The 14,999-nt window shown below is 35.7% G+C and overlaps 1 protein-coding gene and 1 pseudogene across 1 annotated transcript in view; both read left to right on the top strand.

Moving 5' to 3' along the window:
- The window catches only part of MAP3K13 (mitogen-activated protein kinase kinase kinase 13), a 184,017-nt gene that overhangs the window by 57,798 nt on the left and 111,220 nt on the right, over nt 1-14,999 (top strand). The window lies entirely within an intron of this gene.
- LOC138162061 (serine/threonine/tyrosine-interacting protein pseudogene) lies at nt 785-1,822 on the top strand (annotated as a pseudogene).

Raw genomic sequence — 14,999 nt, forward strand, 5'->3', positions numbered from 1 at the left:
TACATGAGTCTGAGTATATCTTCATAGGTTATATGGCAAGTATTTCCTAATCCTGTCTTTTTTCTAATTTCTCTTGCTACTGATTTCTCTTTTTTGTTGCCAGTGATATGCAGAAGTGATGTCTTTGGGGGGTTGTTTTATATCCTGCTATCTTGCTCAGTTCATTCTTACCTTGATGTTTTGGGTTGTCTTTTGGGTTTTCTAAATATATCTTAACATCATCTATTAATAGGAATGTTTCTACATGTTATACCTATTCTTCATCACTTATAAGGCCAGCTCTTCATTTTGAATACTTTTCATAATGTTAAGGAAAAATCCTTTCATTCCTATGATTTTTATTATAGGAATTAAAATTCCTGTAATTGTAATCCTATAACTATAATTATAATTCCTATTAAAAACATAGATGGTGCTGTTCTTTGTCAAAACCTTTCACTTGACTATGAATGACATGTGTACGTGGGTAGCCCAGACCCTGATCAGTTAAGTCCGCCTGCCTTCAGCTTACTTGATGACATTTGCCCTGAAGAGGTAAGTGGTTCCATTTGTGTCCCTTTCAGATTTTGAACAGATAATTTGTGAAGGATGTGAAGCTTTGGGAGGTTCATAGTTTGAGAGATCCAGTCACAGATCCCAAAGGTAGGAAAATGGGAGAGGCCCATTCCTATCTTATAAAGAAAGTATAAGGAAGGAAGTGTTGGATCTTTAGGAAATATGGAAGTTCCATCATCAAATTGATGGAATCATAGGGCAGTTAGCCATTAGCTGGATGAAACATTAGTCACACCCCTGCAGGTGTTGGGGGTTTTTTTTTTTGAGGGAATAGGGGTTAAGTGACTTGCCCAGGGTCATATAGATAGTAAGTATTTGAGACAGAATTTGAACTCAAGTCCTCTTGACTTCAGGGCTAGGGCTCTATCCACTGTCCTGCCACCTAGCTGCCCTTTGTGAAGGTCTTTAAAAAAAAGTGACAGGAACTGAGCCCTGCCATAGAGGTAAGGAGCAGCATAATATGTCCTCTAGACCATACCAACCCACCAACTGGGGCAAGGAGAATGGGAAGTTTGATCTACCTCCCTGCCAGGGTCCAAAGAAGAGGCTGAGAATTTGGTTTATTTCATAAAGTAAGAGGATGCAGGAAATCTTATCAGGGTTGTTTGGGAGCCCATATTCTTCAGCTATGAAAAGCAAGCTACCTGGACCACAGAACAGACTAACCCATGTCACATGCTCCAGGCAAAACATTTCTGGGAACTTAATTGAACCAAACTTTGAAGACTATTTAGGTATTTCATTTTAGACATTAGAAATAATCCAGTTGAAAATGTAATTCATTTTTTCCCCCATAACTAAAGAAATTATTGATGGGAGTTTCCAAACTGGAGGAAAAGTTCTTGTCCCTGGAAATGTAGGGATTCCTGGAATTGCTGCCCTGATTACCACTCCTATTATAACAACATGTGGAGTAAATGTAAAGGAGGCCTTTCTATAGGTTCAAGAAAGAAGATGCTTTATCCTAGAGCTGGGTTTGTACCTAGCTTCACGAAAGTGAAGCCATTCGTCTGGGAAGATTAACAATGCAGATGCTGGAAAGATCCACCCAGTCTGTTCCAGCAGAAATGAACCCATGAAGAGGAAGAGGAATCGGAATTTGGAAATATAAATCCGCAAGCGGCCACTGCCCTGAACTCATGATGGTTCCTCAGCCCAGCAGTACGGGCTTGGATTCCTGGATGGGAAGCGCTAAATTAGAAAAACACAAGTAGCTTTCTTTCATTTATGTTTTGCTTCCAAATGTCTTCTTCACTGCAACTTGTTACATGACATTTTAAGATGATAGATTTCTTGATAGGTGGTATTGATTGTTGTATGCTCTCTCCCTCTCTCCCCCATCTTACTCTCACACTCTTTCTCTCCTTTCTCTCTCTTCTCTTTCCTCTCCCTCTTTCACACTTTAATTTTATTATAAAACAAAGTTTTGGGCTTGCAAAATATTTTTGCAATAAAACACTTTTTTATGCTTGAAATATGTTTATTTGTTTATTTTAAGGTTTAAAACAAAATGCAAATTGGAGAGATTTGTTTATAAAATTATTTGTGTCGTTTATAACAATTTACTAGTGAAAAGTTTGTTAACATTCTCCAAGGATTTCTAATTAGTCCAGTTAATCAGCAGTTAGCAAGCCCACACTCAGAGCTAAATGATGTGCTAAGTGCTTGGACATGTTAAGTTAAAGATACCTAGAGAATATTCAGTTGGAGATGCCCGAAAGGTAGTTGGTGGGGAGATTTGAGCTGGGTGTCCTAGGTATGAGAATCATCTTCATATATGACAGTTGAATTCACTGGAATTGATGAAATAACCATGCAAAGTAATAGTCAGAGGATATTAACAGAGGGTCTTTGAACTTTAAAAAAATACTTTGATCCTTGCATTTCACTATATTTTGTGGGGAAATAGCTACATGTCATCTCAAATAGTTCTTCTTTTGTAATTTGCAATTTTAAAATTGTATTTTCCTCACTCCCTCACTTGAAAATTAAGTTTATTTCATTATTCAAAAAAAGGTGTTATATTGAATAAATAAATCTCACATTCAAATTTTACTTCTGTCACTTACTAGCTATGTGACTATGGACAAGAAACTCACTTCTCAGCCTCAATTTTCTCGTTTGTGCTATGAGGATACTAATTACCTGAAGTTTCAAACTTCAGGACTGGCTGGGGGATCAAAGGCGGTGATATACAGAAAGCATTTGCCAAATCTTAACATGCCATATAGATGTCAACTGTTCTTACAACTTTTTGTTTACTGTTTTCTTCTTGTATTTTCTTAATTCCCTTTATTCATGCTTTTTGTTTATTAACTCCATTTTCTAATTTTTTTTTTTAAAGCAATCGGGGTTAAGTAACTTGCTCAAGGTTACACGGCCAGTTATTTCTGGGTGTGGTGCTGAGTGTCTGAGCCCGGGATTTGATCCAGGTCATCCCGACACTGGAGCTGGTGCTCTTACTCGCTGAGCCACCTGGCTGCCCCTAAGCAATTGGGGTTAAGTAACTTGCTCAAGGTTACACGGCCAGGTGTTTCTGGTTGGGTGCTAAGTGTCTGAGCCCGGGATTCGATCTCCAGGTCTTTTCAACACTGGAGCCGGTGCTCTTACTCGCTGTGCTACCTGGCCGCCCCTTCTAATTTTTTTAATTGCAAACTTAACTCATTAATTTCCTCTTCTTGTTGATGGTTAATATAAGTGTTCAGGGATATCAAGTTGTCTCTGAGTACTGCTGCCTGCATCTCATACATTTTAATGTCTTGTATTTATATTGCTACTTTATTCATTACAATCTGTTACTGTTTCTATAATTTATTCTTTTACCTTAGCAACAAGTTATTTGTAGTTTCTGTATAGCCTTCCTTCGCTTGATAATATTGTCTTTGTTTACTCTTTTTACAAATCACATTATGATCTGTAAATGTGTTTTAAATTTCTGCCTTTCTGAATTTATCTCAGACTTTATCCTGATATATGGTCAATTTTATTTATTTGAAAAAAATATTCTCTTCCATTCAGTTTATTTCATATACTTAATTTCTTCAGTGCTCCATTTGTGTCTGTTACTGCTTTCTTGGTTATCTTTTTGTTGGATTTATCATGTTCTGTTAGTGAGATGAGTTTCCCATCATCATCATCATCATTATTATTCATTGTAATTCTTTGTATTAGTTAACTGTTGCTTTTTAAATTTAGATCACATACCACTCAACGCTAGAAGGGAAATATTGTTACAGCCTTCATTGTCACTGGCCATCTTACAAGTCCCTTGAGGGCAAGGACTGTCTTTTATCTCTCTTTATATTCCAGTCTTAGCACCTGCTCATAGTAGGTGCTTTATGTTTATCATTTGATTGTTTAGAAGGCACGTTGAGCTTTCTCACTTGACTTTAGTTTTGTTCCGATGTTATCACTGCAACTCTAGATTTTCTGCCTTGGCTGGAATATGGTCAATTTTATTATTTTAAATTATGTTTGTTATTTTTAGTCCATTTTATTATTTTTAATGTTTTGTATATATAGCATATATATGATACTCTAGGAATATATATATATGCATATACATATATATATTCAGATCAAGTAAATTACTTATAGAAAGAATATTTGGGGAGGATATTCTTGGGATGCATTTTCCGTCCATCCATTAATCTTTTTTCTTCTTTTTTTTTTTGTAGAGGAATTTAATCAATTTACACTGGATGTTGTAGTTATACTTTTCCAAGCCACTACCATTGTATTTGCAAGGCTGTTCATTTTTAATATTACTCTTTTCCAGAATTTAGCACATCTGCATTAAAAACTAAGCCAGTTTCTCTATTGTGTTTTTTTTTTTTAATGTGCTTTGGCCCCGTGTAAGTCAGGGCTGCCTCTCTACACTCATTTCCTAGCTTTTTCTTCTTCATTGGGCATACTTAAAATCAGTAGGTTGATCTCCTCTCTCCTCACTTTCCTCACTTCTAAGTATCAAGATTTGACCTAAAAAATATATGAAAATATGTAAATATATAAAATCAAACTGATTTTGCCCTCAGTCTCTCACCTTTCAGTGTATCATATTCATGCTGCCATTTCTCATTTTTGTAGAAACATCTAGTGAAATTTCTAATAGGCATTTGTTTTTCACAAGCCTGATCATCCTTAAGTTGGTTCTTCTTACTGTATTCTCCAAGTCCACCACTTTTGTCTACAGTACTTATTTCCAGTTGAATAATTTTCATTATGCAGAATGGATGAAAGTGGGAAGAGACTTGAGACAGAGAGACTAATTTGGAATCTATGCAATTGTCCATTTGAAAGGGGATGAAGTCTTGGTCTATGTTGGTGGTTACATTGGTGGAGAGAAAGGCACAAACATGAGAGCTGATATGAAGGCAATGACAAGATTTGGCCACAGATTAGATATGTGGGGGCAAGTAGGATTGAGGAGCTGTGGATGACACTAAGGGTTGCAAACTTGAGTGATCAAGAGAATGGTGATGCTCTAGGCATTAATGAGGAAGTTCTGAAGAGGAATGCTATTGTGGGAAAAGACTGTGGGCTCTGTGGTGGGAATGTTGAATTGTGGTTAAAGTCCATATTGGGATCTCCTCCTTCTTCTGAGACTCTTCTCTGCTGGCACGCCTCCCTACAGCATGCAACAGACATTCACAAGGAGAAGGAAGAGGAATTTTCTGCCTTCTGACTGGGTCACCCCAGTGACTCTTGTAGGTTAGAGACTGGCAGAATTGTAGACTATGTCAGTTAGACTCTGCCCACTCTTCCCCAACTCTGAAAAAAAAACTAGCAGATGTTGAATCAGTGTAAGTAGAGAAGGTTAGGAGGGGGATCAAGAAAGGAAACGAGTCGGTGTAGCGGCAAACACCCCAGCATCCCTAGGGTGGCTGCTGACAGGTTCTTAGATCTGCTTTTCTAAAGGAAAGCAACTCAAAATGGGTTAACAATCTTGCTTTAATCAAATATATATCATTTACCTAGTTCAGGGGGAAAAGGTCAGCACCCCGAACTTCAGAGTATACAGAGGTTTCAAGCAGAAGTTACAAGACAGAGAAACATTTCAAGCAGACAGGCTTCCAAACTGTCCAACCATTACATACATCCATACCTAATCACAGTTACCAAAGAGGGAAGCATTAACATCTGGGTTTTCAAAGCTGGGGGACTCTCAATGGCTGCCCAGAGTCTCATCTGGTCAAATCACACAACGCTTCTCAAAGTGAGCTCCAAAACAAAGTCTCACATCAGGGATTATATAGCCTTCTCCTGGGTCAGAGAATGTAACAACCCTCTTGACCCACTGCCCAATCACAAAGCACCAAAGTGTTGGCCTTCTTTAAAAACAAGCCTCCTACCATAGACTCCAGGTGCACTTAACCTAGAGGCAGGGAAGATCTTAAAAATGTACATTCCTATGTACAGTCTGGGAGCCAGTGTGACTTGCTGCAGTAGACCTGAAGGAATGGAGACCAGTCGAGTCCTTGCCAGAGGCTACTTAAGGCAAGGATCAGGCCTGTTGAAATCTTAATCCTTCAACATGGTGGGAGACTGAGGTAGAGGATTACTGTCCACCAGCAGAAGGAGAAAGTGAATGATAGGGTAATATAAGAGGAAAATGCTGAAAACCCAAGGATTTTAAGAGGAAGAAATTTCAGTAAAAACCAGAGCACAAGTAGTTATGTCAGCAGAGAATCCTAAAATTAGAAGGAAGTGAATATTAAATCTTCAAAAAAAGCACAAAGCTATCTCAAACATTTCAGAACAAAAGTGAACCAATGCCCAATGACATGTAGAATCCTATGGAATCCCAATAAAGCTGGAACAATAAAAAATTCTAGAATGGTTCAAGAGAAAAATGAAATCTATAAGAGAAATTAGGACTGAATACGTGTCAGAATTTATCTTCAACACAGAAATTAAAGAAAATAAAACTAAGAAGGTTAGGGGGAAAAAAATGAATCCTTGATTGTGAGTTTCTTCAAAGAAACAAAAGAGAACATCATTTGAATATAATTGAACATAATTTGAATATAAAAATACTGAACTGGAGGAAAATCTGTCAAAGAAATGCAAAAGGCAACAATGTTAAAAGAACACATCATTTCCATATTACTCAAAACCATTACCTCTGTATATACAGCAGCAGCTTAAGGATCATAGGTCTCCCAGAAGAACCAACTAATTATAGGAAGAAATCAAATTAACAAAATAAATGAAATAAGTAAACAAAATAGGCAACACAATAAATGAAAAAGGTAAATCATACCATAAGAAATAAAAAGTTAATTGTAACCTATAATACACAATTATGTGTGCAAAAAAACCTGATAGTTCAGAAGAGATAGATTATCTGAAAAATGTAAATTAACCAAATTAACAGAACATAAGTAAATGTATTATATAATAAAATCTCAGAAAAACATTGAACTAGCTGTAAAGGAAAATCCATTTCAGAGGGATTTACAGGAAAACACAAATTTTTAAAGAACAATAATACCTATACTATATATATATATATACATATGTATATATATATATACATATGTATATGTATATGTATATATATATATACACACACACACACACACACAATTCTCAAATATTGAGGGGGAAAACACTCTACCAGACTCTTACTTATGAAGGAAATATTGTTATAATAACTAAACTAGGGAATAAAAAAGCAGATAAAATTATAGTCATAACCACTAATGAATACTATTTCAAAAAAATTTAAATAAAATCCTGAGAGAAAGCTTAGAACAAATTATTCAGGAAACTATTCATTATGATCAAGTTGGATTTATACCAAGGATTCAAGGATAATTCAGTTTTAGGTAAACTGTTACCATAATCATATTAAAAACAAACATTTCTAAGACCATGTGATTACATAAATATTTAGAAAAAGTTGTGACAAAATGCAGCATTCATTTATGCTAAAGAGAGGGAGAGAGAACCTTACAAAATATAAGCATAGAGTGATCTTTTATCTATCTCTAACTAAAAGCTAGCATTATATACAATGGAGAAATAGTAGAAGCTTTCTCTATAAATACAGGAATAAAGTTACTCTATTGTTTGACATGTTTATAGAAATACTAGTAATAGCAGGCAAAGAGAAAGATATTAAAGTCATAAAGGCACAAAAAGAGGAAACAAAACCATCCCTATTTACTGATGACATGATAGCTTGATTAGGAAAAAAAAAGAAAAATCATAATAAAAAAACTGAAACAATTAATGTAGTAAGTTGCAGGCTACAAAATTAAACCAACAAAAATCAACAGTGCTCCTATATAGTAATTGCTATATCCAGGAAGTGGAAATCCCTATAAAATGTACAAAATATCTGGGAATCAGTCTAACAAAGTACATTCAACAATTATATAACTAACAATTACAAAAATCTTAAAGGATATTAGGGAAAATTTAATAACTGGAGGAATATTTGCCACTGGTGGCTAAGCCATGCCATAAATAAAAATGACTGTATTACTGAAGTTAATTTGCAGAAATGAAAACTACCAAAGGAATACATACTGTTTTTTTTGTGTGTGTTTTTGCTTTTTGGAGGGGGAAAGGCAGGGCAATTGGAGTTAAGTGACTTGCCCAAGGTCACACCACTAGTTAAGTGTTATGTGTCTGAGGCCAGATTTGAACTCAGGTCCTCCTGACTCCAGGGACGTTGCTCTATTCACTGCACCATCTACCCTCCCTGGAATACATACTTTACAGAGTTAGACAAAAATCACAAAATTCATGTAGAGGAACAGAAGTTCTAGAATGTCATAGGAAACAATGAGGGGGAAGAGAGGGAAAATGAAGGGGAACATTTCCAGGTCACACATTGCATTTAAAGCATCTGGCACTAATTAAAAGCAATTAGAAAATAAATCAATGGAATGGATTAGACAAGGAAAAATGAGAATCATTTAACACAACCCAGTGTTTGATAAAATGGATCTCATAATTTACCTAGGAAAGAATGCTTTGTTTGACAAGAACTGCTAGAAAGCAGTGTGGCAGAAATTCAGTACAGACCAATAGCTTACACCATATATTACAACAAATCCAAAATTTATTCAGCTTGATTAATAAAGATCTTACCATTAAAAATGAGAAGCAGATCATTTATCCTTCATAGCTAGGAGGTAGGGGTAAATTCTTAACCAACCAAAGGGCAGAGGTGAATACAAATGGTAGAATGGATAATTTAGATTACATGAAATTGAAAAGCTTTTGCATAAATAAAATCAATGCAACTAGGATAAGAGAAGTAGTCAACTGAGGGAAAAATCTTGGTATCAAATATCTCTGAAAAGGATCTGATGACAAGATATATAGACAACAGAAATATAAATAGTTCTGGAAAGAATTATAAACTATGAAAAGCCATATATAAGAATGGTTTAAATAATTAATAATAAGAGGAATGAATATAAGTCAAAGCAACCATGAGGTTTTACTTCACACCCAGCAAATTGACAAGAATGACTAAAGACAGGCATAATCAATTTTGGAGTGGTGGAAGGTGGTAAGCATACTAATGCATCATCAGTGGAGATACTAATTTTATAAACATTTTGGATTTGTTAGGATGTGAAATGAGTTATTAATATGTCCATCCCCTTTGACCTAGTAGAGGTTCTACTAGTAAGTTTATACCCTAAAGAGGTTAGTGACAAAAAGAAAGGCCCAACATAGACCAAAATATTTATGGCAGCCCTTTAATACCCCAGTGGCATTAACTGTTGATTTGGTAATAGAATAAAAAAATGTACATGAATGGAAAGGAATGTTACCATGCTGTAAGAAATAGTGAATATCATGAATATAGAGAAGCTTGGAGAGACTTAATTAAATTTAAGTAAGTGATAAAGTAAAGTAAGCAAAACCAAGAAAACAAACTATACAATAACTATAACTTTGTAAGAGCCACCATTATAAAACCATCAAAACTAAATGGTCTGAAATAACAATGATAATGCTTGGTCACAACAAAGAGAAAAATACAGAGGTGAGAAACAATGAGTATGGGGCACTATGGATCATCTCAGAATCTTTTGATGTTGATTGGTTTTTTTTGCACTTTTTTTCTTTTCATAAAGCACAGACTTTTTTCTTTTTAGTTCCAAATTCTCTCTCTTCACCTACCTCCTCTATCACCCAATGAGAAGACAAAAAAACCTAAACCTATTAAAAATATGTAAGGTCATACAAAATAAATTTCTGCTTTAGTCATATTCCCAAAAACAAGCAAGAAAAAGGAGGAAAAAAATTCTTCCATCAACAATCTGAGTTCATCAGTTCTCTATCAGGAGGCGAATCATATGTTTCATAATTAGTCCTTTGGAATTATAGTAGATCATTGTGCTAATCAGAGTTACTAAGTCTTTCAAAGTTGATTATATTTAAAATATTGCTGTTACTATGTAGATTGTTCTAGTGCAGATAACTTCACTTCATGTCAATTCATGCATGTCTTCTCGGGATTTTCTGATTTTACCGTTCATCATTTCTTATAACACATTCTTCTATCACCTTCACATAATGTACCTTGTTCACCCATTCACCAGTTGATGAGCTTTCCCTTAGTTTCCAATTCTTTGCCACCACAAAGAGCTGCCATAAATATTTTGTTTTGCATGCATGGCTCCTTTACCTCTTCCTTTCATCTCCTTGGGGTATAGACCTAGTAATGGTATTGCTAGAACAACAGGTATACACAGTTTGTTATCCTTTTAGGCATAGTTCCAAATTGTTCTCCAGTGCAGTTGGGCCAGTCCACAGCTCTACCAATAGCGCCTTAGTGTATCTGTTTTCCCACATCGCCTCCAGCATTTATCACTTTCCTTTTAAAAAAAATGTTGATCCACTCTGATGGATATGAGGTGTTATCTCACAATTTTAATTTGCATTTCTTCAATTATTAGTGATTTAGAGTATTTTTTCATATGGCTATTGATAGCTTTGGTTTCTTTCACTGAAAACTTCCTGTTCATATCTTTAGGCCATTTATCAGTTGAGGAATGGCTCTTAATCTTGTAGATTTGACTCAGATCGTTATCTATTTTCCAAATGAGACCTTTATCAGAGAAAATTGCTCTAAAGATTTTTCCCAGTTTCGTGATTTTCTTCTAATTTTAGCTGTATTGGTTTTGCAAAAGGTGCAAAACCTTTTTAATTTTATATTGATTCTAACATGGGAAAAACATGTATAGGGTATTGGTAGCAAGGGAAGGAAGATTTTATTTGGGAAGCTACAAGGATGTTGTGACAGCTCACTGATATGTCTCAGAAGCAATAGCAATGTTTCTAAGATCAGAGCAAGAGGTGGCAAGGGAAGCTCTCAAGAAACCTGTGGTCCAGCTCAACAACCCCATTCTGAGGGATCCTGGCTCCTTTAAAGGAAAAGAACCCACAATAGTGACTCTGAAGCAGAGTTCAGGAGCTGTCCTAATGGGTCCTATAGCCAGGATCATTTCACCCTACTAAGCCTTCAAAAAGGATGAACCACCACCAAAGAAATTCTACCAAGCTTTCATCAAACGAAGACACATCTGACAGATTTGTCAGAGAGCCTCCAAAGGGCTACATTGCATGAAGCAGCAGCAGCAGCAGTTCTTCAGTCTGAAGACCACCAACCCTCCCAGAGAATCTGAGGCCCAAGGGCTTATGTTACATGGAGCGAGTACCAGTTCTTCTGTCACTACACAACACTACACACCTGTCAGGTGGATATGGGAATTACCTGCATACTGGAGTCCTTCTTTCTCAGGCAGGATGCCTGTTAATCAGAGATCTGAAAACACATGCAAATGGGTCCTGTGATCCTGAAAAGAGCAGATGGAGACTACACTGCTAATGGATGGCAAATTTAAGAACTGAATATAATTCCAGAGGATTAAAAACAGATCTATTAAACAGTATTAAAGTCAAGAGGACTTTCAGGCATTCCTGTTGAAAAGGCCAGAGCTGAGTAGAATCTTTCAAATGCAAACATGACAGAAAAATTTAGAGTAATAAATGTATTTGAGCACTGAGAAGGAGCTATGTGATTATGAAGTGCTTATATTTTAATAGAGGGCAAAGAGACAAAGTTTCCTTTCACAATCCCATCAGCTTCTAGGGCACGAGAGGAATTAAAGAAAGGCAAACATAGAATAGAGGGTGGATTTGTTCTGTTTTGTGTGTTTTAAGGGGGAAGATATAAACAAACAAACAAACAAAACCCTCACAATTAGCCTCTGAACATGGTAAAAAAAAAAAAAAAAGAAATCAGGGATGGATGAATTGGAACAAATCAAATAAATTAAAAATTACTATTGTTGATCAGATTCCTACTCTATATCATCTACCCCTTTACAAAAAGAAGGCTAAGAGAAAAAGAGGAAAAAATGTAAGAGGATATGACAGAGGGAATATGTGAATGAATTAGACAACAGAATATAACATATTGTTTACAAGAAACACTTGAAGCATAGATGCATGTAGAATTAAAATGAGATGAAGCAGAATTACTACATGTCAGAGGAACTAAAAAAACAAGGCTATCTCAGATAAGACAATATAAAAATAGACCTGGTTAAAAGAGATAAACAGGGGGCAGCTAGGTGGTGCAGTGAATAGAGCACTGGCCCTGGAGTCAGGAGGACCTGAGTTCAAATCCAGCCTCAGACACTTAACACAAAAAAACTAGCCATGTGACCTTGGGCAAGCTGCTTAACCCCAATTTCCCTCCAAAAAGCAAAAAAAAAAAAAAGAGAGAGAGATAAACAGGAAGATTATATAATACATAAAGGTATGATAGATAATGAAATATTATTAACACTTATTGTTTGTGTACCAAATGACATAGCATGTAAGTACTTAAAGGAAAATTCAACTTAAAAGAGATAGGAGAAATAGATAGGAAGACTTTTGTAGTGTGGAACCTCAGTGTATTCCTTTCAGACCTTGACAAATATAACAGTTAAATAAGAAATAAGTTAAGGATCTGAATAGTATTTTAGAAAAGTTAGATAGGATAGATATGTGGTGATTTGCTGAATGGAAATAGAAAGGAATATACATATTTCTCACTTGTGTATGGTACCTTTATAAAAATTGACCATGTGCTAAGGGAAAAAAAAAAAATACAGAAAAATGCAGAAAAACAAATATTCAACATAGATAACCCTTACTGACCACAGACTACCAAACTGAAGGTCTACAGAAGTATTGTGCTGACCTCATTGTTTTATGCCTGTGAAACCTGGGCAGTATACCAGCACCATGCTAGGAAATGGAATGGCTTCCATTTGAATTGTCTAAGGAAGATTCTAAAGATCATCTGGCAGGATAAGATACCAGACACTGAGGTCCTTTCTCAAATTGAACTGCCAAGCATTCAAACTCTACTTCAGAGAGCACAACTCCAATGGGCTAGTCATGCTATTCAAATGCCAAACGTATGCTTGTCTAAAAGACTATTTTATGGAGAACTCACACAAAGCAAGAATTTACATGGTGGTCATAAAAAGCAATACAAGGACACTTTCAAGGTCTCTCTTCAGAACTTTGGAATTGATTACATGACATGGGAGATACCAGCGCAGGACTGCCCAATATAAGTATGATGTGCCCTCATCAGAGAAGGTGCTGTAGTCTATGAGCAAAGCAGAATTGATGTAGTAGCTCAAAAGAAACTAGAGTTGCATAAATTTAGAGACTCCACCCCCAATGTTCACATTTGTGCCCCACCTTGGGGAGAGCATTCTGCTCTCATATTGGTTTGATCAGTCACAGCTGGACACACTGCATCTTGACTCTAACTTAGTGATGTCATTGTGGTCCTCTTTGAGAACAAAGGACAACAACCAACTGACCACAATGCAATAAAAATTATAATCGTCAAAAGGCATTTGAAGAAAGAATCCAAATATAAATATAGTAATTTGATCTTTAAACTTGATGGGTCAAAAAACAAATCTTAGAAATAATAGATATTGGGCAGCTAGGTGGCACAGTGAGTAAAGCGCCAACCCCGGAGTGAGGAGGATCTGAGTTCGGTTCCTGCCTCAGACACAACACCCACACACACACAAAAAAACTAGCTGTGTAATCTTGGGCAAGTTACTTAGCCCCAATTGCCCTCCAAAAGGCAAAAAAAAAAGAAGATATTTGCCTCACATAAATGACAGTGAGAAAATAGACTAAAATTTTTGGGATACAGCCAAAGTAGCAAAAGTATATGTGTGTGTGTGTGTGTGTGTAAAATGCACACATGAACACTTATGTATTTATGTGTGTATATATATGTACATATACACTTTTCATCAATAAAAGAAAGAACAGATCAATGAATTAGGCATAAAATTCTTTTTTAAAACTAGGAAAGCAACAAATTTAAAAGGCCAATGTTGTACAAAAATAGAAATTATGAAAATCATAGAAAAGAAAAAATGAAAAACAAAATATATTTGATAAAAGTAGGAACTTTTTTTTGGAGGGGGGAAGGCAAGGCAATTGGGGTTAAGTGATTTCCCCAAGGTCACACAGCTAGTGTGTGCCAAGTGTCTGAGGTCGGATTTGAACTCAGATCTTCCTGTCTCTGGGGCCGTGCTCTATTTACTGTGCCACCTAGCTGCCCTCAGGAACTTTTTAAAGGGAAAAAACAAAACCATTATCTAATCTGTTAAAAGAAAAAAGCAGGGGGAGGGAGAAATCAGATAGACTATGTCAAAAACAAAGAACAGGAACTCAGAACAAATGAAGAGGAAATAAAGGAAACTATTAGAAACTTTTGCTTCACTATATGCCAACAAGAATTAGAACTTAACTGAAATGCATAAATGTTTGCAAAATATAAAATCCAGATTAACAGAACAATATATGACATTTAAATAACCTAATATTAGACAAAGAAAACTGAACAAAAGAACTCTAAAAGTGAAAGGGAGGAAAAAGTAAGGACCAGATGGATTTACAATTTAATTCAATCAAACCTTCAAAGAACAATTAACTTCCAATTTTATATAAATTTTTAAAAATCAGGATATATGGCTTCCTATAAAATTCCTTCTCTAAGACAAATGTGGTTCTTATACCTAAACCAGGTAGAAATAAAGGAGAGAAAGAAAATATCAAGGGAAATCAATTGGGGAATGGTGGGAAAATTATGGTTTCTAAATGTAATGTAATATTATTCTACTGTAAGAATGATAGGAAAAAGAGATTCAGAGAAACCTAGAAAGACTTATATGAACTGATATAGAATCAAGAAATCAGAACTAGAGAAGGTATTTATGCAATGTCCCCAGCATTTTAGTGCAAATGAACTTTGAAAGAATTAAGAATTCTGATCAATGCAATGAACAATCAGGACTCCAAGAGACTAATGATGAAGCATGCCTCCCAACTCTTCCCATGGGATGGATTGTAGGTGCAAAATAATTCATATTCAGACA

Source organism: Petaurus breviceps, unplaced genomic scaffold (genome assembly GCF_028583685.1).
Source record: "Petaurus breviceps papuanus isolate PSGF00001 unplaced genomic scaffold, PetGlider_PUasm1.0 186, whole genome shotgun sequence".
Taxonomy (NCBI): domain Eukaryota; kingdom Metazoa; phylum Chordata; class Mammalia; order Diprotodontia; family Petauridae; genus Petaurus; species Petaurus breviceps.